The sequence below is a fragment of the Homalodisca vitripennis genome, chromosome 3 (assembly GCF_021130785.1).
Source record: "Homalodisca vitripennis isolate AUS2020 chromosome 3, UT_GWSS_2.1, whole genome shotgun sequence".
Taxonomy (NCBI): domain Eukaryota; kingdom Metazoa; phylum Arthropoda; class Insecta; order Hemiptera; family Cicadellidae; genus Homalodisca; species Homalodisca vitripennis.
The window spans coordinates 138,577,288-138,604,840 of record NC_060209.1 but is presented as its reverse complement, the minus strand read 5'-3'; the positions used below and the strand labels follow the sequence as shown (position 1 = coordinate 138,604,840).

Below are 27,553 nucleotides of genomic sequence, written 5' to 3'. Positions count from 1 at the left end.
TAAAGATTACAGATGTACAAAAGTACACACATGTTTTATATGTCATGTTCAATCGCTCGTCAAACAAAGTATGCTTGTACCATTACATGGTACACGGTATACATTATATAACTGTATAAAATTTTTTTAAACTGTTGTGTATTTATGCGTGCACTATACTGAACGTGTTCATAAGCGTATTACGTATCATGTAAAATGTAAAACACAGGTAAAATTGACATATGTTTAGTTATATTGAATATTTTTAAACTTTGTTAATAATCATGCTCGCTCTACATCTAAAACTTTGTTTAATATGCAATAGAAAATAACTCTACATAACCTAAACAATTAAACTTTAAATAATTTTCAGTTCTTAGTTGAATTCACTTCTTTGCCCGGAACTTCTTCAGGAAACCAAAGTTCCCATTTAAAAACGGGTTAACAGAAAACTTTTTTTTTTTTAATGAAAACAGCGAGAGTCTCCCAAAGCTCCATTGTTTTCCAATCAGTGAGTGTGTGGCACTGCTTAAGGCATAACGCCATTATGTTATACATTCCATAATTTAGATATTCGTTTATCTCACAAAGCAGCATCCAAACTTAATTTTTAATTTTGTTTACACTATAGGATTTTTATCCGATTATTCAATTTAAAGCAATTAATATAAAATTATTATATAAAAGTAGATTAATATATTTGTAATATAAAACTTTGTATTACGTAATAACACAAGTTAAACTACTAATGTATATGGCATAGCAAATACATGGTTTGTATAAGAACATGATGTGCACTCTTTTACTTTATGTCAAACTTATCGTGTACATCTGAAATACATTAGTACCATGAATGAAAGTAATAAACCAAACATTGGCAATACTAAACGTTTCTACAACTGCATATTAGAACGTCGCGTTAAGTTAATTTACCATCGGCCGGTCAAGGGCCGCAAACCTCAAGGCTGACGTACTGTATAATACAGTTAAATATCTACATTAATACTTAGCCACAACCGTTCATTGCTAGACAAAGAATGTGCTATTTTATGTCTATGTATGTACAGGTAATAAAAACTATTCTATACTTATTGTATTATATTATTTATCTTATCTATATCTATTTACCTTAACTATTCTATATCTTATCTATAATTATTTCAAGGTTTGTTTTCTCCATCATAGAGTCTTTATAATTATCCATTGTGATTAGCCCATTGATCGATTGCACTAACTAAAATATAAGCTTTATATGCTACTGTCAATCCAATCCAATTTCATGTGGTCTTATGCAGACATGTTTCAAAGGTTAACCTTTATCGTTAGACCTTAGTAGCTATGGTGTTACATGGATTTGTCATAAAATTAAAATTAAACAACACAACACACATATGAATACATAAATAAACATCACTTGCACAAATATATCAAACACAATCACGCGCGATGTTGCATGGAAGCTGCAGCGCAACAGACGGACCAAATGTTTTACGTTTTGTGCAAATGGTATTTATTTATTTATATGAGTGTTGAGGTGTATCATTTTAATTTTATGACAAAGCCATCCATCACCATGTCTCAATAGACATGGACCTTAATAGGTCCAACGATGAAGATTAATGTCACCATAAGACCACATGAAATTGGATTGGATTGACGATGGATATAAAACCTATTATTTTAGGCAATACGACTTTATTCATTTAAGTACAAAAAAATAAGTGCTAAATATCTGTCTGCTACTCCCAGTACATTTAGCCTTTCCATGAGCAAGTACATAAAACATTTCACCGAATCCATTGCTGTAGAACGGAAATCATGCGATTGCTGCTGATCCATTGCTCTTTCACGACAAAGCTAGGACGTCGCCCTAGGTCGTGCTTTATCTATTACTCCCGGTTCTGACCAGGCCCTCTCTTGACCATTACACTGTTACGGACTCTTGACAATTGTAGAAAGGCAGAACAATCAAAAATAAGAACCCGCTCACTTTCAAGAAATTTCAAAATACCACTAAACCCAATAGTATAACAATGTGCACAGGCTGGTATGTCATTGCTATCTAGTGAAAACGTATAGTTTCAGAAACCACATCAATAGGATTTAAAAGTGTAGTTTAAAAATATGAAATCTCAAGAAATACACAACCAAATATTAATCGTTACTTCGGCATTAATCTTTCTGCATATATTAACAAGAAGAACGGAGTGTATTCCCTAGTGCAGGGTTCTTAAGGCATTCAACATCTCAAAAGGCTTATTAAAAGCAGGATGCCTCAGGTGCTCTTTTTATATTGTGATATGTGCGTGTAAAGCCACGCGTACTAAAAGTGTAGAAGGTTTTTATAATATTTAAACTGTCTAAAGAATCTTACATTGATCCCTTAATTATCCATTTTTTAAGCTTAGAGTGACATAAACAACTGAAATGACCACAAGGAGCATTATTAGTAAACTAGATAAAAATAATAGTCTATAATTATGGTAAACATTTTAAATCCCACATTAATTACTAAAAAACATTAAGATCCGTCTTTATTTATTGTGCTACAAACAATACATTTCTAATAAATACCTAGACGTTAATAAAACACACATAATAAGAAACGCCAAAAACATTCAAGTAAATTCAATTATTGGGTAATCTATACTAATATATAAAAATCTAAATTTTTACTCAATCACGTAAACATTACTGGACCGGTTGAACTGAATTTTGCATAGACATTATTGGGGTGCCTGGTTAACATATGGGCCTATTCGTAGTCTATTCCAAAAATCGGGTAATAGCTAGTATTCGTTATAAAACATTCCCAATTCAGAACAGAAATATGAGATCTAATTTTCACATAAGAAAGCGTCACGTTCTTGTAGTCAAATTGTGAACAACGACAAAATAATTGATTCCAAATTTTACAGACATTTGTTATATTTAATATTAATGCATTAAATTATTTTATCAAGTCGAACACAGTTGTCACGATGAAGGATTTTCGGTAAACACGCGTTTCAAGGTATACTGTAGTTAAATTTAGAGAGAAATGTAAAACCAAAGTGTTAAAATAAAACAATAACTTGTAAATAATGAGCTTATAGAACATTCCATATCGTGTGTAAACATTCCACTTACGCGATATTACGGAAAGTAAACAGCACAACCGGTTTGAGTTTCTTGAAAATGGCACAGTTATTGGCATCTCGCGTGCTATCCAAACGCACATAGACCGGTTTGTTAATTTTCATTCTAAAGGAGGGTTCTCCTGGAACTTATCCAGACAACTCCCCTATACAACTCAGCTAACTAAGCGGCAGCTAGAAAGTTGAAGGCGATGCCAAAGCGAGAGAGAACAATATACGTTGTTTATGGCATGAGCGAGCTAAATTTAAATACGATCGGCGCGGGCGAAAGTGTTATGAAAGCTGACTATCGACCGGGCGAGTGCATGTATTGACCGTGGAGTGATTTGACTGCTATGGAGTGTCGGTGTTCGCAGAAGCCTCTGAACCCTGGGACACGAGAGCTGGAGAGTTGTGTTCCCTTTCTCATGAGGAGAGCACATCTTAAATAAGGACAAGGTAAGAGTATGCCACACCACATGTCGCGTAACTGGCTTCGCAGAGGCTGCATGTAAAATTTCAAGCCTTACAGATACAAGTGTCACTATGCCATATGTTAACTTACATAATTCATAAAACTAATTTTAAAACTGTCACTAACGCTCAGCCAAATCCCATAGTGACATGTGCCATTATTGAACTTGAACTTTAAAGTTTTTTCTCGAGAAACGTGCAGACAGACAGGAAAATATTTTTCCAGAACATCAGTGTCAGGATTTGCTAACGCTCAGCCAATAACATGCACGTTTGCTAGCATCATAAAGGTATCTTGCTAGTGCAAAAGTTACGGTAGGCATACTGTATAACTGTTCTTTCAGTGGTATAAGATATGAATATACACAGTGTTAACACATTGAAAGTAGATCAAATAGAAGAAGATTTACTATTATTGTTATACCATCTTCTTTTCCGTACGTTGAAAGCTGATTAGTGAAATGATGTAATTCCATTTTAAAAATTCCTTCAGTAGAGCTTCGATAAAAAGTTAGAAAAGAGCGCAAATTTAAAAAAAATTGAAGTAAAATATATTATTATTTTATCTAACGTATATTTTAATAAATATTACATAGGTTACAATTTATAATCTATATAAAACACAGATGAGATTAAATAAAAATGAAAGATTTTATTTTCAGACATAAAGTTAGAACCTTGCTTAATACTTTTGCAATGTACTTATATAAATATAGTACAGATTATGTAATCAAAACTTTCATACAATTTCATAAAATTAGCATAGAAGGATTAAAGTTAAGTTACCATCGATATGTACTAAACATATTTCAAAAGTACCAAACAAACAAAGCTGTTTGTATTTACTGAAAGTTAGAATCTCTTAGCTCCTTTAACATCACGCAGATTCCTTACTTCTAACCCCCTCCATATTTTCCACATCCCACTGCTGCAAGTTTTTTGTCCAAATCACTCATATCAAAATCGGTACCGCAGAAATCTTCAGCTATCAAGCGACCAATCACTTTGATGATGACATCCTGAAGTACGATCAGCTGGTCTGGTGAGGCCACAACAATGCGCCGTCTCGGCAACAGGTGTTGTGAAACACCTGATTGGAATACTGTTCCTATACCAGCTGATGCACCTGGCCTTGACGAGGAGCCATCTGTGACATAATGCAGGATCGATGACGGTCTTTAAATTCTCGTAAATACCTTCCTATATGGTATGCGGTTCACGGAGAACCTGTCCTAGCCGTATGAGTGGGACAGGATTGTTCCGCGAGAGTGCAGGATGTCAATTTGGCCGTCATCCAGACTTCCAGTGCGCTATCTTGGCTTATACTGTACTTCATGTTACACATGGTGAGTAGACTATTTTTTACTATTGAAAACGGTTTGGTATTATATTTTATGATTTAAAGCAACGATTAATAGTTGACCGACCACCTTAGATGAACAAGTGACATCATCATCGATTCAAGAGTTGAAACGTTCTATTCCAAAGAAAATGTTTTAACTAACACTAAATGATATCATTTACAGATTTATTGTGAATCATACCAACAATGCTTGTTGATTTTCAATCCTTACTCACTGGGCAACAGCCAGAATTAATGCATTTAACGGGTTTCTAACAGCTAAAGCGTTGGAATACATTTTCTAAAACTGGAGATGTACAAGTTCCTTGGTTACCTTGAGTCTAATAAAGTAAGCGACGCTCCAGTTTCACACCAGTTTCTGTATCGGTAATGTTTATGATATAATTAAACGAATTTACATGTTTCATATATAAAATTAAACATCATTAGATGCAAATTTTGCAAAGAAAATATTTTTGAACATAATATTGAAATTTTGATATAGTTTTTTAATCAATATTAATTTCTATCTGTAAATTGTCAGTCTAACAAGCAGTCAATGTGGCCATCTGGTAGTGTGACCAACTGGCATTTCAATCTGCTAGGAGTGTGTCCTCCTAAGAAACTGTGAGTGTGTGTGATATAGCCCAGTGTTTTACGAGCTGAGAGTAACACCAACTGAAACTGTGACAAACTGACAGTGGGGTGTAATCAGCAAGTTTACAATGTAATCAGCCGAGAGTGCATTTAAACACAAAAATTCCAAATTTGAAAATCGTATAATGAATAAACACATGGTTATAAATAAATAATGTTTTGTATATTTTAAAGGCAAAACATTTTATTAATTTAAATTAAAGTGTAAAAGGGCACTATTACTCTTTTCTTACTACACTATTACAAGGCAAGAGTACATTACGTCACGGCATCGCTTCGGTTGCACGTAAGATTTCAAGTATATAGGTCATTTCATTCTCGAGATGTCCTGAGGACAGGCAGACAGTCGGACACTCGTACAGAAAGGGAATTATTGTGTCACCCAGCAAACAAAAGAGTAATTAATTGTGTCTGCCAACTGAGTGGTCCCATAGTTGGACATGCACGACTTTAGAACTCATTCTTGCTATATACATTTGAAGTTTTGCAAAATTTAAAGTCTGCAAATTAAATTCTTCTCAAGATATCATGTTGATAATAAAGCTACATGTGACTTGCTAAAATACCATATGATTTTACTCAATTTGTTTACAAACGTATTTATTCAGTGAGGTTCTCATTTCTATGATTTACCCATAATACCAATATAAAAATGTCCGCTAACGATCAACCAAATGCCATGGATTGCCTTTAACCTTCATCGAACTTGGTGTTTCCTTTGTAGAAGTGAATTTTCGTACAGAAATCTACAGGTGAGTTCGTCCTCATCATGGGGATGATATCATGTTGACATCCGGACAGCAGGAATGAAATTTGCTCAGTCTCTCGAGTGATAGGCATCGCTACCGCTAAGGCAGTAACTGTTGATTTGGCATGGCGTATAGCGTAAAAATGCACTTAACGATAACATGCCATCCGACCTTTAATAAGCTGTAAAAGTCAGGTTTTTGCGTTAAAAACAGGACATGACCTTATGACTCCCATTGCGCACTTGCTTAGAACATCCTGATGCATCCACCGCAATGAACGTCTTATAGTCACGCAGTAAAGCAAGTTTCCTAATAATTCAGTTACACTTTATATTGTGAAATTCTCAATTGGATGATGGTGCATGCTGAAGATAATGTGCACGTGTGACATGTATGTGTGATAATGTGTGTTCATCATTTTTCAGTGTTATAACTTATAGAATGTCGATGTAAATACCGTACTAATCCTCATTATAAACAGGTAGCAGTAGTCTATACCACATGTTGCTTAACAGGCTTCGCCGAGGTTGCATGTGAAACTTCAAGTTTATAGCTACATGTATTACCACATGTTTAAATGTCGTGATTTTACTCAGTTTGTTTCCACATTTATTTATTTTCTGGTTTTCTCGTAACCATCATGGTTATCCGTAAGACAAGCTTAAAAATGATCACTAACGTTAAGCTTAATCTTATGGAGTGACATGTACCACCATCGAACTCGATGTTGCCTATGTAGATATGAATCTTCTTGGAACATTTCAAATCAATATGTCATTCCATTCTTGATGGGATATCGTGCGGAAAACAAACAGAAAGAAATTTCATTTTCCCATCCCCTCGATTCGTTAAAACTCAACAATTGAAATACATCTAAAACACGAGGAAAAGTAATCGCTCAGATTAGCATTAAGGCCCAGATAGAGCCTTTATAAAGTCGTGTCGTAGTCAATCTGACCGTGATATAACTCTATATACCAAAGATAGTTTAAAATTGATATATAGGTTCCACAAGTCCAAGGATGAAGTCTATTGATTTTGGGGTCAAAAGGTAAAAACTAAAGGTGAAAAACATAATGTTATGACATGTTTACAATGATGTTATGAGTCGCCGTGATTGCAATAAGAAGATCTCAGAATAAATTTAGTATACAAACTGAGTAGAATCGTAGTAACGCATACGACGTATTGTTTGGTTAGTGCGATTGTTGTCAGGTCCTTCGATATTTTCGATATAACCCAGAGAAAATGTTATTAAAAATATAAAATTGAAATAATTTACTCGTTTTTCTCCGTGTAAATTTTTATTTCATATTTTTGTAGTACAATTAAATTACCATTTGAAATATTTCACACTTTAAAATATTAACGGGTTTTTATGACGTTTATTAAACACATAAATTTAATGTTTTAATTTATTTGTTTCAAATAACTGTATAGAACAAACACATGCGGTTTCTAATAGTATAACTTAATAACTAGGGAATCCATTGCCCACTTCGAAGATAAAGCTAAGCACCCTGTGTTGCTAGAAAAACTAGATTAGGTGTTATGAACATGTAAGATAAAGCGTTAAAAAGGATCTGGGATGACTCAACTCAGATCCACCAGCGAAACATGTAAATTTTGTATGTTACATTAATATAATGCCATAAGCCAATAATTTTGAAAACACAACTTTCCGTAGGCGGGTTCAATACTATAACCGATTTAGTTGTACGATTGAGGACGACGTTACCCAGATGAAGCGCTAGTTTAGAAAGCGAAGTCGAGGACACGACCTTACAGATGCGCCCGCAAGGTCACGTGACATCATAAACATGAACTAAACAACAACCGTGGTGTCAGACATCGGTATTCGATGCGTATAGTTTTATCAACATATAAAATCGTTGAATCCTAAGTGAATTATTTACTTACATTATGCATACATTATTTTACTTTGCAAGTAGCAACCGATTTCTAAAATTATATATCGTGGTACTGTAACCTCCTGAGGTCTGAGGAATATGGGATACTTCCCATAAGTCAGGTGAACCGAGGGAATAAAATTTTGAAAATAAAATGATATACCAACACAGGGATTTATGCATCTCTGAGTACAGAGGAAAGCAAACCGCATAACCCAAAAGTGTTCATTTTCACAGATAGGGATTCCAGAACACCGTCCCTCCTCAACTAATATCGTAAATATTTCATGAAGAAATTTAAAGAGAATATTTTAATTCATGTCTAAATTTGCTGTGAAGCAACAAGAATTCAGTAGTTTGAATAAATACTTCTAACGCTCAATTTTTTAATCTACCTTTTTACATTAAGGAACAAAAAAGTTATCATTAAATTGTTTTTGAACGCCTTGGGGTAACACTAAAGACAGCTGTATGTGTTAAGATAAGTATACCTATTATTTTCCTCCCACAAATGTATTTGGAAAATTTAACATTTGAATAACTGGCCTTATATTTGAATTGTTAATACACATAATCATACACACATAATACACATAAAGCAAATACCATTAAGCAGCATGTAACTGACAAATACTTAAATTAGTCTGCATAACAGAGAATAATGGATTGAGGTCATATTATTGGCCTAGTATGTAATAACCTACTTATGACAAGGCAATGATGAATCGGAAAAGGCGTTGGTGAATACTCAAAATGGCATAGACTGCATGTTCTGCACAAATGAATAATTAAAGCGACAAGTGACTCTCAGTTTTCTGCACCGTAATGTGTTGCGCTACGCTGGTTACCACACAGCTCTTTGACTCTAATTGATCATTTATTGTATTACCATATGTACTCGTATTCGTGAGATATGTAATCTAGAGCTCTTGACTACTGTAACAGGTGATCTACAACCCTCTTTTGGGAACTTATGTAGGTAATTTAATTAATTTCACGCCAAAAAGGGTTTATGTAAAAGCCTTCCTCGCCTTTCGCCAAATCATTCGACAGTCTAAAATCCATTATTTCCCCCTTTGGTCCGGTAATTTGGGTGCGGATTCCCTGAAACTCGGTTTCCCACGTTGAAAACGAAAGGGTCACTTAGCCCTGGAAGTCCATGTTGGGAGGAAGATTGCCCTATTACCTGCCGCTCCGTGATGGATGTTTTATGGTCCAACACTGACCTACATTCGGAGAGTGACCGATAGGTGGGCCGCAGACAAGTCCGCAGTACATCCAACTGGACACAGCACCTCTCACACTGAGTACCGTACTGAGTTAGTGTCAAGTAGCCTCGGATTTGATAAGACTTTCTGTACACCGTGATATACCGTTGTGTATTTTTAGGGAACTTTTAGTTTAGGAGATTATTTATATTAATAAGAGACCAAATGCTATACATAGTAGATAATATGGTATCGTAAAAACAGAATTATCCATTATAAGTTATAGTAGTAATTTCATTTTTCTTTTAGTATATTATATTATTTTCTGCATATATTACAATAATTTGGGAACTGATCACAGTAGAAATGAAGAAAATAGCAACAAAATAATCATGAAACATTATACTAAAACATGTACGTTTCACAAATGGTCAGAACTTCTACAATTGATTAATTAATAGTAATGCAACGATTTTATACATTGTTCAAGAACAAGCAAAGGATTAAAAAAACGTGTGTCATTCTACTTTTAGATATTCTGAAGAAGACCCGCTTTATCTCGGATTTACCTTCAGCACAAGCGATATTCTGGCTTTATTAGGTTAGGTTATGTCATGTTAGTTTATTTCATGTTGTTTTTTAACTTTCTAACTGTGATCTATTTGTCTTGATTACGTAATTTTAGGTTATGTTAGTTTTAGACACATTACATAGGTTACATTGTGTTAAATTACGGCATATTCTCTCTTCAAATTTTCAGATTTTAGTTTAAATACCATAAATCAGAATGTTAACGTATAGAAATTTACAGAACGCGTAGTAATAATCAATTCAATTCAATAATACATTCACGTAAAACTATAACAAATTTTAATTTTATTACTTTGCCGAAATTTATCAGGCAATGTAAATAATGTATAGGGAGAGTTCGTACACAATCAAAAAAATAGATAAATATTAAATGTATGTATTAATAAAATATGTACATAAAAGTGTTCATTTACATACTTCTTTAATGTCACAATTTCAAACATTATCATTGAAATAATCATCCTACGGTGTCTCCTGCGAAGATGACAATTGGAAACGGAATGTAATGTAATCATTTATATTGAGATGGGCAGGTTTATACATTTTACTGTTATTGCAATCGTTTTTTACTAAAACATTTTCATTTCATTGTTATTGCTTAGTTTTTTTTACATTTCACTACGTTATCTCAGGGGTTTTCTGGTTTGCCGTTGTATATACAAAATATATATGTAGTAATAAACGTATTTAATTTGGTTTGTTTTATTTGAAATTGCCATAGTTTCCCTCTTAACTTCGGATGGATTATAAACAAAGCTGAATTTAATTTATTATTTTATTTAAATTTATAATTTGACTGTAAATTATTGGCTTAGTTAAAAATTCGTTGAAGCATAAACTGATGAGATATCACTAAAAGTATGGTCGCCTCCCGTCTGTTTGTCAAGGCCAGGAAATGTTAATTGCTTCCTTGTGCTTAAGTTTATTACTCCGGCAATTGAGAAAGAGTTAAAAAAAGACTACTATTATTAATTTTTATGACATTGCTATGGGATGTGTATGAAGATTTTAAAAAGTCTTCACTTTTAATTTATCAATGATTGTGAATGTGTTAAAAGTAATAGTGTTGCTAATACAACTGTTCTAATCAATAATCGAATTCACTAATACAGAAACAAACATGTATTGCTTCATATCCGTACATTTACTCAAATGGATAAATTTAGTTAGTCCGATAGAGTTTTAAAAATCTCTTAAATGCCTTCAAAATTATAAAATAATGATTAGATTATATTATATTTTTATATTAATCAAGTAGTTTTTTGTTAAAACATTAAAATCATTTTTGTGAAATTCAAATGTGAACATTTTATCACCATAATGACCATTTTTGCCAATCATGTGTTGTTGTAAATGTAAACTGTTAATTAAATATTGCTAGGAGTTACAACACATAAAAATGATATGGTATAACATATAAATGTAATTATAAAAATATTAATGTAAGACTTATGAACATCTAACTATACATGACAACTGAGTATTTTTTCCTAATCTGTACCATCATTTTGAAGCTAAATTATACTGCATTAGATAATCTACAATATTGACGAAAAGCATATTATGGAAATTTATTGGTCATCTAAGTAACGTTTATAGTGCAGTCATTGAAGCGAAAAATACGGTCTTACCTCCGAATTTTTTTACTGTGAACCGATTTGCATGAAATTTTGGAATTAGGCTCATCTTATTACCCTTAACTTCAAAAGTGAAAATGATCTGAACTCCGCCTATTATTTTTAATGGGTGTAAACAACCCCTTAATGGGAAAATTGACATTGAGCCATTTTTATCGCTAGAAAAACATGTCTAATAGTAAGTGGTGAAAATGTAAAGTGTTTTCTAACACAATTACCTCATATTAAAATCATTTTTAAAACCCCCTTGAAAATCGTACAACCCTTGCAAACAACCCCTAAATTGAAAAAAATCACAAAACAATACTTTGGTACGACATAAAAAGATGTAAGTAATATTTTATATTCTCTATAATAATTATCAAATTTTTAACTCCCTTTCAACCCTTGAAAACTACCCCTTGATAAAAAATTGTTAAAAAAATTTTTTTATAAAATGAAAAGGATTTTAAATATTATTCCACACTCGAAAACGATTATCGTATTCTTAAGCTTTTCTACCCTTAAAACTACCCCTACATTAAAACCGTAAATATATAATATGATTACATATTATTTAAAAATAATTGAATTTAGAGTAAAAATTGCCATTTATTGAATAAAATATTTACAAATTATATGAAATTCACTCAAATGTGTTTTATACATACATATAAGAACGTTTGGTATGTATTCATGCCTACGTTTCCAAAATATATGAGCCATATTATGTATATATATAATATATATATATATATATATATATATATATATATATACACATTACAATAGTTTTGGGTCTCAATTTATACTGTGTACTTTCACAGTGCTCCAAAAATTCACACTCCAAAATTTTCAGTTACTAAGTAGAAAAAAATATGATAAGTTTTTGAACCATAACTCCTTCAATTTTCATCCTATCAAAATTTCTAAAAAACCATTGTAAAGTTAATTAAGAGAGCTACAACATCCTTTATTGCAATATATATAGTAAAAAAACCTTTTTCTCAAACGGTGAAGGGTTAAAGGGCTTAATAGAGGCTGTGATTGCGCTGCCACGCGCTCTTTAAACAATCATATCTCCGTCAATTTTTTGTTTGACAGAAAAAAAACAAATTGTCTTGCAGAAAAATACCTAAATTTTTCATCCTTACACTTTTAATACGTATCTGACCTCATTTTTGAGATATTATGAAAAAATGTGGTTTTTTTTTAATTTGAATTTTTTTTTAATCGTGATTTTTTTGAAAAATTTGTGTCCTGAAGCAGCGAAACTGATACAATCTATCAAACTCTTCATAATAAAGTTAATTCTAGGCGGAAAAACGATTAAATTTTAATTTTGGTGGAAATGGCACTTATGAAACCCATTGATTTAAAAGAAAAAACATTAGATGCTCCTCTTATTTGCAATACGGCGCACTTATTTTACGTGCAAAAGACTTTTAATAGTGCTCATTTTAAAGCTTATTTCAAGCACTACAAAACCCTTTTTAATTAGAATGCCTAAAATGCATCTGCTCTCCGCTAGATGGAATTGACCACAACGATTAAATTTCAGACAAAATAAAAAAACGGCTTTGATCTTTAATATCTAGCTTAATATTGCACTTAGAATACTTTATAAAAAAACCACATTATTAATTTTTTGCCTGCTATAATTTTGTTCGATACAAAATTTCCGATAAAACGTATATTTTTTGGAGATATTTACAAAAAACCGATGAAAAAAACGTGAAAAAATTGCGAATTTTTCAATTGCCAATAACTTGAAAAGCATTGGAATTTTTTCGAAAAACTTTATAGATGATTTTTTTGCTTAAAATTAGGCCTTCTATCGATATCCGAGGTTATTTTGAAAAACAAAAAATCACCCCCGAGAAGGGGTGGCAACCACCCCCAGGGTGGTTGCGGAGTACAAATAATTTTCACTTTTGAAGTTAAGGGTAAGATGAACCTAATTTTCCAAAAATTGTATGCAATTCGGTTTCACAGTAAACAAATTCGGAGCAATAATGCTTCAATGACTGCACTATTAGTGAATGGTTATTTTTCGTGGAGTCGGATAAATTTATTAATGAATGCTTCAAAACTCCGAACAGTGTCACTTCGTACCATTAAAATATGAAGATTAGTTTGTACAATATACATAGTGATTTTATCTCCTGTGGCACGATATGTATAAAGAGTAGTAGCAAAAGATAAGAGTGTATGACACAACTTTAAAGTTAAGAACAATTTTAGGTATATTAATATCTAATTATTAATAATTCAAAATAATACGTTCCACATGCTTTAAATATTGAAAGATACATTCTGCTGCCAAAGTGAATAAAATGGCCCCTGCCATTTACACCGAAATTGAAACACTATTCTAGTAATTGACCTCCTTCTATCACAGGCATTGTATCCATTTACACGAAATATGACATCAGCTTATAAATTTTGTTATGAATGAACATGGACTTCAGTAGTAACGGTCTCAGCATACTAATACATGAAAGAGCAATTATTTAAGTAACTGAAACCACGCCCATCTCCACGACAACTAATGACTGAGATCATCGGGATAACAGATGAATTAGGCCATGTTGGTTCCGACCAGCGACAAAGCTAAGCTTTCATAATAGATATTATGTATTATACCGTGGGCTTACATTACAAAGATCTATGATACAGCCAAGACTAAACTGATAAAAATATTCTTACGTGTTTTGTAAATCTCATCCAAAAGACTTTAGACACATGGGAATTGCTTAAAATTTCATGTACCTATATGTTAAAAGGAATCCTCCATGGCTTTCTTATAACATTGTTCTGAAGAATCGAAAAAAATTAGAATAGTTTTTTCATCGTGTGCATGAAGAGGGTTGAAAACTATAAAGGATACATTTTCTCGGTGTCGTGAGGTGGTAAATTGATAAGTAAATAATTTATTCTACAGTATATGTTTACAATGGTGAACTGAATCTAACATTGACCATATGTTTTTTATTAATAACAAAGATTAAAATGTAACATGTTAATTTGAGCCGAATATACTTAACCCTACAGACGGATAATATTTTCCTTGATGCATTCGTTAAATATCAAACGATTATATTTTTTCTGAGATTATATTTATAGTACCTTGTTACACTTAAAACCTATCGGCAGATACGTATATAAAAGTGAAACCAGAGTTAGTTCACCATATACAGACCCTTAAAGTGGTGATTTTCAGCCTCTTTATATAGTTTGTTGTCTGAAAGTTAATCTATTATTTATGTATTAGACATGTAGCCTCGAAAAGATAAGAAGAATACATCTTTTAACACTTTTATTATTATTTTATTATTTTTAGTTTTATTTGTACAATGTACATTTCGGATTGGAAGAATCAATCTTCAGGGACGTGTAGGTAGTTGAATGGTGGATTCTTTGAATCTAAAATGTACATTATATAGATAAAGAAACCTTCAAAAGTGTAAGCTATAAAGAATAAAATCTGAGATAAATATTATCATTTCAAATGTTTAACGCTCTCAATGCCCTCACATTCCGACCTCTACCAAAAATTAGCGTGCCTGACTTTCCATTTAATTTTGTAGAAAAATTCAAATATCGATTAAAAAAACTAAGCTTACACAGAGCATGGATCTCGGCTCCTAAGAATATATCTCAGACCTAAAGTTAGATGCCCATAACTAATAGTCTTTTCCATAGTTCAGTTATCGTTAATAATTAGTATTTATCAACATAAAATCATTGAAAGGTTATTTTCTACAATGTTTTTAATACTTTATTATTCTAAAACTAGTATGTACCCGACACTTAAGTAGAGTGAAATATGCACAATCCATAGGTGATAAAATGTCCATTGGGCAGGCGTTGTAGTTGATATTGCCGTGACATTAGGGGTCTGAGACTGCCGTGACGTACCAGTCTGTGCAAAGTGCCAGCTAGTTTATGGCGGTGCAGACCTTTCACAGAAATGTCAGGGAGGATCTTAAGAATCTTGATGTTGATGGCGGATAGGGTTATTGGTGCCGAGTACAAACCACCGTCACCCTGGAGTACTTCAATGTCATACTGCCTGCTATTCTGGGTTCTACACTTCGCGGTGTGTTACTAAAGGCATAGACGTCCTGTCAGGAAAGTAGGCGTTTCAGTAACCCGTTGACGTTGACGTTATGGTGCCTTGACATTATGCGTTACAAGCTCTGTAATGAAATGTCACCAGTTCTAAACGTAGGTGAACGTGCGCCCGGTTTAAGGGTAATATTGTAGGTAAACATGAACTGACCAGTCCGAGCAACCTAGGCAACCGTCGGCAGCACAAGCTTGGCGCTGTTGTTTACACAGTGTGACGTCACATTAACGGCCCGAGAATATGTCCGCGGAGATGTTCACAAGAACAGTTATGACGCCACATAGCTTCCTCACAAATGTCAAGAGACCGGAATATTGTAGGTAAGAATGAACTGACCAGTCCGTGCAACCTAGGCAACCATCGGCAGCACAAGCTTGGCGCTGTTGTTTACACAGCGTGACGTCACATTAACGGCCCGAGAGTATGTCCGCGGAGATGTTCACAAGAACAGTTATGACGCCACATAGTTTCACATAGCTTCCTCACAAATGTCAAGAGACCGGAATATTGTAGGTAAGCATGAACTGACCAGTCCGAGCAACCTAGGCAACCATCGGCAGCACAAGCTTAGCGCTGTTGTTTACCACAGCGTGACGTCACATTAACGGCCCGAGAATATGTCCGCGGAGATGTTCACAAGAACAGTTATGACGCCACATAGCTTCCTCACAAATGTCAAGAGACCGGAATGTTGATGACATCTCCAGTTACTTCAGAAGCCCATCACTAAAGAAGCGATTGCACAACGTGTGGGGTACTCCATCATCAACTTTACCTCCAGCTCACAACAAAGCAGAAGTAATTTTAAACCGGATGACTCCACCTAGGAATGAAAAGTTATAAAGACGTGGTTAACGTCCAGAAAGCCCACGAAGGGGATGGTCTGTACTAAGTTTCTTTCCACGTATAATTTTTATCCACGCCACACAAAACGTGGTATAATATGCGTAACTTTTTAGTATGATTCTTTATAATAGAAACATATAATTTTAAATAAAAGAGAACAAAGTCAAATTTAATGCATCAAATATTGGGTTATTTGTAACTAAATCGGTATCTCTTGGAGTTTAATTATTTATAAGCGACGTTTGGTGGGGGTTTGGATAGAAACAAATTTGCTCTAAGGCCATTGTAAAGAGCCTTAAGATCCCTCCAGAGATCTCGACAGCAAGTGATACCTATTACCAATCTAACTTATTCTGAAAAATGATTGATGAACTGATGAAATTGGTTGATAAATAATTGTAATCAAGCGCCAAGGTCATTTTAGGACTAATTGCAAAGAGGGGTTTATTCGTATAAGTGAACAAAATATAAAAGGGTATCACATTTCCCTAGATAAGAACCTAAACTACTATGTTTTGTGCATTACAGTGAATGTTTTAGGTATGTTTGAAACGCTACTTGTATAAGCAGTGGGAGCGCAAGTTGTTAAAAACCAGTACAGATGAGAACCGAATGAAATAACTGTGGATAGTACGTTCAATAAAGATAATATTTTATGTCAGTAGTTCAAAATCATATACGATTATTTGAAATTTCCCTGGACGTTAAATAATGTCCAGCGTTGCTTCATGTTAAGGAGAGAGCCGCAGCAAGCCAAATGTCGCTAGAGCAATGTGTCTTGTCGCTAATCCTGGAGACAGGGCGCCCTTGGATGTCGTCTGCTTACACTTCCTCTTACCTGCATCTTGCAGACATCACCTTAATTAACTCTTGGTGAAAGTTCACTGGAAAGTTTATCTTGAAACTTAATATAGTTTTCGTGTACTAACCGCGAATTGCTTGTCTAGGCGTTAGTTGCAAACCAGTCAGAACTCGTATTTAAATGGAAAGCTGATTGATCTTAATGTGGTTGGTCTTAACTTTATGTGCAAACGGTGTTCACGTCTTTATACATTATATATCTCCTGCTTTATCTCACTAATTGAAAAAGAAAAACTGAAGAAATACAATAATGCTTCCTAGTACTTATAATTTTCAACAAAATGCGATTTGGCTAGAATTTTACATTATAATGCAACATAGAGGGATGTGTCTACTATTTCGATACACAAACAGTTAGTTAGGTTCATTAAGATACGAACGTACACATTTGTAGATTTTACATTTGGCGATAAAAGCAAATAAACCCTTATACATATATATTAGATTTTAGTACTCAACAACACAAGGTAGTTACAATTTTTCAAATCGTGATCGTGGTGATCTCTAAAAGTTGAGCGAAGACCTTGCAACTTATTAACTCCTGCGTTACGTCATTAAATTATATGTCGCCCAATATTAAACGTTAATAGCCACGGGCCAATTTGATAATTGGCACGTAGGGATACTTAACAACAGCAATTATTTTTTAATTGTTTCTTCGCCACTTCCCGATCGCCGTGGCCTGTCCCTAGTCGTGAACAAAGGTGCTGGTATTATGATACTCGTGCCAGTTGTTACACCGATAAGTCACGTGTCACTCCTTAAATTTGTTAGCTTCGTTTTTAAAATACTTTTACGACACGTATATAATTATTTTGCTGTTGGTCATTGCAAACCTATTCATACAGATAATTAGGGCCATGTGAACATTTTAATAAATACTTGAATTTAGAGAAGTTAACCTCAACGTTGAAACTATTAACTAATTCAACCAAATAACTAGTTCATCACTTGGTGTTAAAAGGAAGTATTTTAACGGAAATATACCAATTGTTAAATCAATAAAGAACGTATAGACATACCAGAATTTGTAGAAGGTTTTATACAGTGCTTGATATCATATCTATGCTTGTTATATACAGTGATTAATCATTCATATGACGAGAAGTAGGATACTGATGTTTAGAGGATTAGCTCAGTTAGTTATGATGGCCGTCGTTAGCTAATGTAACGGCCACCTAACTTTGATTTGTACTATTTACAAATTCACTATCTGAGCCTCTTACTCCACAGAGAGCAATCCGAGCATTTACTTTTTCTGTGCCTTAATTTATAGCATTGGATGAGTTATATCTTATTCAACTGTGATAATCAAAGTTTTGGGGGTTCCTTAATCCTCTAATACAATTAAACGGAGATGGATTGAGGTGAATAAGACAATGGTAGTCGACATAGGATATAAAAGAAGGAATTCGGCCTCAGATTCTGTTCTTCGAAAGGTCTAGCAACCTCGGATATGAAGGTGTTAAACGTGTTTTTATGAAGAGTATAAGGAATAATAAAGTACAAATATCAAGCTGGTTGAAATGTTGTGGGAATATTACATAAATGATGTGTTAAAATGTTAATATACTTCCCTTTAATACCCTTGGCTTTAATACGAGTACATAGTATTCTGCATTATTTCCGCTCTTGACAGAATAACCGGTTATATTCACGATCTGGTTGGAACATGTATATGACGATATTTTATCATGACCATATTTTTGAGTTTCCAGGTGTGTTTGGCGCTCATAAAGTTTATTGCTTCGTGAATATTACGACAGTACACTCAACATTTGAATGTAACAGAACGCTAAGGTAGAAACTAAATGAATTTCCTACGAATGAGGACAACAATGGTGTTCACAACCCTTTATACTAAGGAATGACTTCGCAGATACCACTATCGATTGTAATAATCATCTCTAAATTCTTTCCAGTATGTTTTGGCTAAATGGTGCAAACTAGTGACATATATTTGTGGGGGAATAACCGTTGATTATTAGGAGCATGTATAGCTGTTTTAGAAATTCCTTTATAACGATCTCCTTCTAGCTTTTAGGTTATAGAAGCAATATGACGCAAGCATAAATAAACTAAAAACGTATTTAATTATATTTATCAAGGACCCGACATGGCCTTCTTAAAAATCGTGGCGTTTTCAAGCTCTCTGTACACAAGAGAAAAGGCAGTCTAATTCCAGCAAGTGGAGTTAAGGCTAAAAGCTCTCTGTGACACAACGTACGGGCCTACAGCTGAAAGGTGACTTTCGAACCATTACCAATGGCCGAAGGGTATTACATGTCAGTCTGTCCATCCATGCAATAACCGTTGATAGGAACTTGAAACATGGCTCATCTTGGTCCAATAAAAAATTATTTTGGGGTTAAAAGGTCAAAATTAAAGGTTAAAATAAAATATCAACCTTTTTAACATTAATGTGTCTGATGTGTAACATATCTGATGAAGTTACTTTGTTGAACTGGGTGATACGACTTTCGTTGCATTCTGTGGGATCGCTGGATAATCCGCTGTATTGGTTTATACGACATAAATTAATAATATTAATATTAAAAAATTAATAATAATAACATACGACAGAATATTAATTTAAATCGCAACAAGGGTCGGTAAAAGACCTTTTAGTAACCTAAAATAATGTAAATGTAAGTTTTATTTTGATATCTGACTTATTTGTATTCGATATCTCTACAATTTTAATAGGCTTGGAGTATTTTTATAATGGGCTCTAAACAGAAATGACTTTTACTTTACAGAGATAACGTGGCTAACCACACCAGTACCAGAACAAAGTGACAATACAATGTTCAACTGACCGAAATCAATGACGGGTTGACAACGGGCGTAAGTGTCATATGCCTCCAACGACCACGAAACACTCATAACTTTATTCACGACTACACTTCACCATTGTGTGCGGCAACATAGTGCCATGTTCCGCTCAGTTGCCTTCAGTTTCACAATGCAGAGACGTTAGTCCTTCCAGTTGTTGGTTTCTGCGAACGTGCAAGAGTCTATCTTTGCTAGACGCGTTGCGTAAGTACTTTACTGTCCGCCCCTTGACAAGCAATCTTGGTGATGGCACAATTCTAGAGATCCACGGCAAATTGGTCGGTTTTGCAAAGTTTATTGTTCTGAGTTGCACCAAGAGATAAATTTAATTTCTTCTAAACTAAACTGGCACGTATACAGCTCTAATAAAAATATCACTTTTTGACTTAAGTTCTTATTGTTACAAGGTAGGAGTAACCACGTGTCACGTGAGTCTACTGGCTTTGTTTACGAATTATTTACCCTGCAATTTTCTCGTTGCCATCACAGTTATTCATAGGATTAATGTGGAATTGTTCGCTATCGCTGAGCCATGGAGTGAAATGTATCATCATCAAACTCAATGTTACTTTTATAGAAATGAATTTTCATAAAAAGAATATCAAGTATATAAGTCAGTTCGCTCTCGAATGTGTGTGTGTGTGTGTGTGTGTGTGTGTGTGTGTGTGTGTGTGTGTGTGTGTGTGTGTGTGTTTCGTATCTAACAGAAACGAAATTTCTCCAGCCTTTCGAGTAATAGGCTTCGATAATACTCAGCTAATCAAATCAGTAGTTTTGTTATCATTTTTAGTTTTTTTTTATCAGAATATAATATCACAATCTTAGAATGTTAAATGTCATACCTTAAAGACCATCCTCTTAGAGGTCAAAAAGGCACCAGTGATCACGTATTATTAAGACCATCTTGTTGATTCTAGCTCAATGAATTTTTATCCAGGCTAAAGCCAACTCTACAGGTTGTAATACTTAGAATGTGAAGTTGAAAGTAAATTATATTCAGTATGTTATATTTTAAATGTTTTATTAAGGATTGGGAGTGATATTTCCTTATGCACTACTTTGTTGTTACCGGAATGGGTACTGAGATTTTTTTAACACAGTAAAATTGCTATTGGAAAACATTTAACTGACTTCAAAATATACTGAACATATATAACATATATATATATATTATATATATATATATATATATATATATATATATATATATATATATATATATATATATTGTTATAATCGATGCTAAAAACTGTTTGAATGCGATGTAAATTTGGATGATGTTATTCTGCGGTGCTGATAAGTCCTATCATAACTTAAATATAATAAGTGTTGAACAATTACGTAAACTGCTCAAACCTAAAAGTTTCGTGAAATTCGTGTTTGGTTTTACGTAGCTCTACTACTCTACTAATATTGGTAATATGGCCTATATATGTGCCTGTTCTGCACATTAATTAGGCAGTTACATAAATCACTACTTTACTGTACGCATTATCAGAAACTGCATGGCCAATGATTTACGGAAGAGATTGTATACTGATAAATTTTATACCTAAACTGATATGATTAATGGTTCTCCAATATCAGCTGTTATAGTCAACCATTTAAGAAAAATTCCCTAAATATAACTTGTTAATCTCCACTGGATATTTTTGAAATTGGCCGTATTTTGGTTAAAGAGTTGATTTATTGAAATATTCACATGTGCGCATTGTATATGAGGTAAATGTGTTGAATATTAGGTGTTATTGAGTTGTGTTTAGTAAATTACTATCATTGCAGGAACCTTGTTTTTTACTAAATTTATAACTAATGTAAAATCATCTTAAATATGTATTTTACAAATACGAAGCATAGCAGGTGTTATTCTAAATAATATTACAATCAACATGTTGATGTTATTTAACTATAAGGACCTTCAAAGAATTTGGTTTCAACATATTTTAAGTTGTAAAGTAAATAACTAATGCTTAAACATTTTCTAGCGATTAAAATAATTAAATAGCTTGAGTGAACGATAACTTTATTTTTCTATAATGTCATACCTAAACTGTATCCACTCAATGTGACATATCTGCAATAGACAAGCTTGGGCGTGAAATTATATTTAAAACAAATCATAAAAGAGAAATAAATATTTTATTAGGACACATAATTACTATAGCAACATAGTTGAAAATAAGGAATGAAAGACAGGAATTTTCTTAGTCACTTTGCAACAATTAGTATTGCGTCCACTTTTAAATTTAAATTACTATTCAAATTTCTTTAATTATACCCTAGGTATGAATATTTACCATATATTATATTAGAATTTAACACAATTGGTGGTGGAATCCTTTAACGAGGATCCTAAGAGAAGAATCCATGTTATATTTTTTTTAAATAGGAAAAACAAGAGAAGGGTAGGACGTTGAAAATTTTCTCAGACTTTAGAATCCAGACTCCGAAATTTTATTAGGGAAACATGTTTATACATTCTTATTGGTTTAAATTTTAATAGAAAATACTCAAAATGTTTTTAAATATTCGCAATTGGATGTGTTTAGTGAAACAACTTCGTGATTCCACCACCTAAAACCTCCATTTAAGCAAAAATTAATCAAAATAAAAAATAATATTTGACGTAAAGTATTTAAAACTATACAATCTTGGAATTTGTGGCACCAACATATCTTAAGTGCCAAAGATGTCGTAGTGCCTCAATAATTTTTTCATATATTTTAAAAATAACCACAGCAATTTAAAATTATGTGCGAATACAATCACTACTATATAACCTTAAGTTACCAAGCTAACTAAACATCAGGAGTGTCCTATGGATCTACAAATTATGTAAGATATCCATAGATTCCTCTCCATACTGATTAGGTTATTATTAAAATAACTCTTTGTATCTTAAACTAAAAAAGGAAAGCATTATGGAAATAATGTATGCAATTGTAAATTTTGTTAAAACGTTGCTGACAAGACTTTAATTTATGAGTTGAGTTTTCTTGGCAGCATCTTTAAGCACCACTTAAGTAACCTTATTGTAAAAATGCGGAACTGTCGAAAAGTGTTCATACTTTTGGCAATTAAATTAAGCATAACTATTCAGTTTCAGGTTCATAACAATTACCACTTTTCGGAGTCACTGAAAACGTACTTATAACTTTGCTTTCACAATAAGATTATTATAATATCACTCACAAAATAGGAACTCCACCTTATTATTGAATTGGATGGGTATCACATACTAAAATAATATATCACGCTACATACAGAGAGCTTAACATTTAATATAACAATTCATATTTAGAATAATTTAATGTTGAATGTTTAAATATTTCTTGGCTTTAAAAGACTTCCCTTTATTAAAAATGTATATTTTTAGTGTATTATTGTAATATACATTTCAAAATAATCCATAACTAGCTCCATCATAATGACTGTAGGCGCTCCCCTTCACGTATGGTGTGCGACACATGTGAATCTAGTGAGTACGCATATTGCCTATCAGCGCCTGCATCATACAGTTGACTAACTATTTTTTCTGTCATGCCAAAGGTTATATTATATTTTACAGGCTACGATAATCATCATTCGAAAATTATTTATACTTTTTATATTACGTTTATGAGGATAGGAATTGCTTAAAATGTACAAATAATTAAAAACCATTCAACGGATTTACTGCTTGAAGCATTTATACTTAATAAATTGAATTATTGCCCACTTGTGAGTTCAAACTGTTATATGTATTCACTTTGAATTTGTGCAGCGAAACCTAATCAAATTGAAAGATAGGCTGAATCAACACTTATCATCCTGCACACACGGCTATACATACAAGGCGTTTCGCACAAAGCAAGGCAACCACTGACCTTACAGTGGCAACATCAGATAACAATATCATAATTGTTGCATCAACGAAACTAATTACATCGATAAAAAATCTAATTCCACAACGATCAACTTACTATTGAGTTATCGTAATTATCTTAATGTGCGCGAGCTATTTGTTCAATTGTCCACTGAAATGTTTACAATTTTAATTGGTACAATTATGTGCTAGGTAAGGAAACCTGCTGATCACTTCTCTAACCAATTGAGTTGTATGATTGATTTATTGTTAACGTGTTTTATTTTTAAAATAATAGATCTAATTTGGTTGATTTAGTTGTACTAATAAAGATTATATTATAAGTCTTTAGCTGTACCTTGGAGTTTATATAAAAACATTTAATCACGAATTAGATTCATATATACATAATATACAATTAAATTAGTGTAGCATTAAATTTCACAATTTGTCAGATACTTATGTTTGGAATTTCTCTCATAAGGGCTGTCTGATTTTACTTTATAAAATAACATATTAAGTCGAGCATGAAAAATTTCAATTTAAAAGTTTTAATTTACAGATAAAATATACATACATTCACAGCTTGACTGTATGATAGAACGAGCTGTAATATCAATACTAATAAGAACACTAGTATTGCTTTATAAACACTATCAGTTGACTATCGCTTTATACAAAATTTTAAACTGTGCAGATTTAATCAACTTTAGCTAAAGAAACGATCCAACTATTGGTTATTCCTAATTTTTCGCCTTGTAAATAATTTCCTTTTAACGATTATTATTTCGTTTAGTTTACGGAAAAAACATCAAAGTGCCACTCTAAAGTAAGCTGATAGCATAAATCAATTGAGTTTTTGAAAACTCTGTCTTGTTATTTAAAATATTAAAACTTTCATTGCAATTTAATGTTTACTGTTTATCGCCAATTTGTTACAAAAATGAACACATTGCAGTGTTTTACGTGTGTATTATATTTATTGCCAAAACGTTACTCGAACAAAATATATAACGTTACTTCAAAATATTCTCTTTAATTTGTGTCACTACCTTAGCCAGACGGTGTTTATTTTGACTAATTAAAGTTTATTGCAAACCAAAAAAATAATTCGCACACGTCAATGATATACTTGGGTGGAAAAAACAGAAAGCACTGTTAACCAGTATTTATAACGTAAGCTATTCGGCTGCACAAATATTGATTTGAGATACTGTGTGGCGCGAGGTACGGAGAGTGCCGTAGCGAGTTACCTGAGTGTCGGCGGTGTCCGGATCTTCCGTACTATCACTTGCACGGGACACAACAGACTGACTGAACGCCGCCACACGGCACGGCTCGGCTGGGCTCGTCACTGACCGTCCGGGTCACGTGACCCGCTGGTCATCTCCGCCACCCGCCTTTTGTCATAACTCCTGCAGTAGGGATAGTCTAGGAGCCGAGAGCCATTTCATACTGTATAAGCACACAACATGGGTGTTCTTCAAGTCGATAGAGCAATGTTTCCTACGACATAATCGATCGTCAGCCATTCTAATTTTGGAGGTCGAAATGGGACGGCATCGAAAGGGTTAAAAATATGAAACGACAATTTTGGTCTCAGACTATATTTTTTCTACCTCGATGAACTTAAACCGACCGCAGACACATAACTAATAGTGATATCATCGCCCGATAAAGAGATTAAAAGTCGAAAGTTTAAGGGTACGTGTTTGGCTAGTTTACGCTCATTTAACATTTTTTTACGTACGAGGGTTGATTTTAAATGTGTCAAGTTTAAAAATATTATGATCTGAGGAAATTAACATTTCATATTTTTAAACGTTTTGATACCTTTTCATTTGACCTCCACCAAAATTGGTGCGGTTGACAAACGATTTCTTTCTTAAGGGAAATTTCTCTATCGATAAAAAAAAAAAAAAAAACAGGTTGTATACAATACAAATTGGACCCTGTCGCTTTCACTATTACACGCTGTGTTCCAAGCAAATGAACTTTATAATCGATATACTTTTTTACTCAAACCGTCGTGCCAAGGCTGGTTTGTTTGTCATTTGGGTGGTCAGTAGAAATGTGAAAAATATCATTGCCGTATATATGTGTCCCTTGAAATATTTCCAATCTACTAAACCACACAAATTGCTCTCAAAACTTACGCAAAATAACCACTTATAGTTAGCAATCGAGAACTATGGAATCCTAGGTGTAAAATTTTTCCATCAGCTAAACTAAATGTATGAAACTCAATATATGTACACTTAACATGAATTTGTAGGTCTTTTTTGTAAAAGTTCAAGTAAGTGTCGACTTACAATACAGTAATGGGACTTTTTTTACCTCATAGTATGAGTTACTTCGACTTACACTTAGAAAAACCAAAGCGTGGTTTATTTCATTTTTGATTCAGTAAGATTGCTTACGTTAAACTAATATACAATAACTGTTTAGCTGTAATACAAGTAATTACAGCAACTGAAAGTTAATAGCCAAGTCTGGAGGTAAATACCTTTCTAAGTTGTAGGAGAGAACAACAAGAATCGAATCTAATTCACCTTGAAAATTATTTCATAATATACACAAAAAGCATGAACGAGAACGTTAATTGTAATCAGAGTAAAATAAGAGTCGTAAACCGTACTGGGATATCGGTTGTTAAATAAGTAATTGTCGTAAATAAACGAAGACAAAGGTCGAAGAAGAAGCAACCCTTGTGTGTTTAAAATTAACGGAACGAGCAGGCTATAAACCACTGTATGGTGGTGATGGTCATCAGCGCAAATCTGCCGGTGTTCTGCAGCGCTGTTAAATTATGATTGCTGTAACTGACCCTGTCTACTTTTTATATCACAAATTGCCTGCCCTGCATCACATAAAATAGGCAGTGAAACTAAATAATTAAACAAACATAAACAGTCACTCCGCCGTGTAACTCCGGTAGCATTCACTTTCCCATCACGTAACTAGCGGAGATCTGTTTCACGTTTGGTCTTAAAGCTTTCATGAGAACACAAATTTCCATTATTTTGCAATCAGTATTCATGGTCCATGTTAATGTCAATTAAACGAAGTAAAATTGTGTAATTTATTTTGAAATGGTATTCCTCCTTGAATTTGAAAGCTTAAAAGTCTAAACAGTTACTCTACTTAGAATTAAATGCCCTATGGAATCCCCTAGGGATCAATTTTAGGACCAGTCCTATTTTTCATCTACGTCAAGAGATTAAGTTTATCAATATTGGTGGATGGAAAAATGGTTCAGTTGTCTGACGATACGATTTTCTGCATCATATCAAAAACGAAACCGGATCTTGAAATCATATAAAAAAAGAACCAAATGTATGCATTGGATTTTTTTTCAAAAATAAGTTTGAAAACAAATTAATACAAAATCAG

General features: G+C 33.3%; 1 protein-coding gene across 2 annotated transcripts in view; it reads right to left on the bottom strand.

The window, feature by feature from the left end:
- Nucleotides 1–25,543, bottom strand: part of LOC124357554 (GATA zinc finger domain-containing protein 14-like) — a 103,234-nt gene extending 77,691 nt beyond the window's left edge. For both annotated transcript variants that reach the window (XM_046809460.1, XM_046809463.1), the window contains exon 1: nucleotides 25,414–25,543. The gene's annotated coding sequence lies outside the window, so the exon portion shown is untranslated. The remainder of the gene's footprint in view (nucleotides 1–25,413) is intronic.
- Between the last annotated feature and the right edge of the window lie 2,010 nt (nucleotides 25,544–27,553).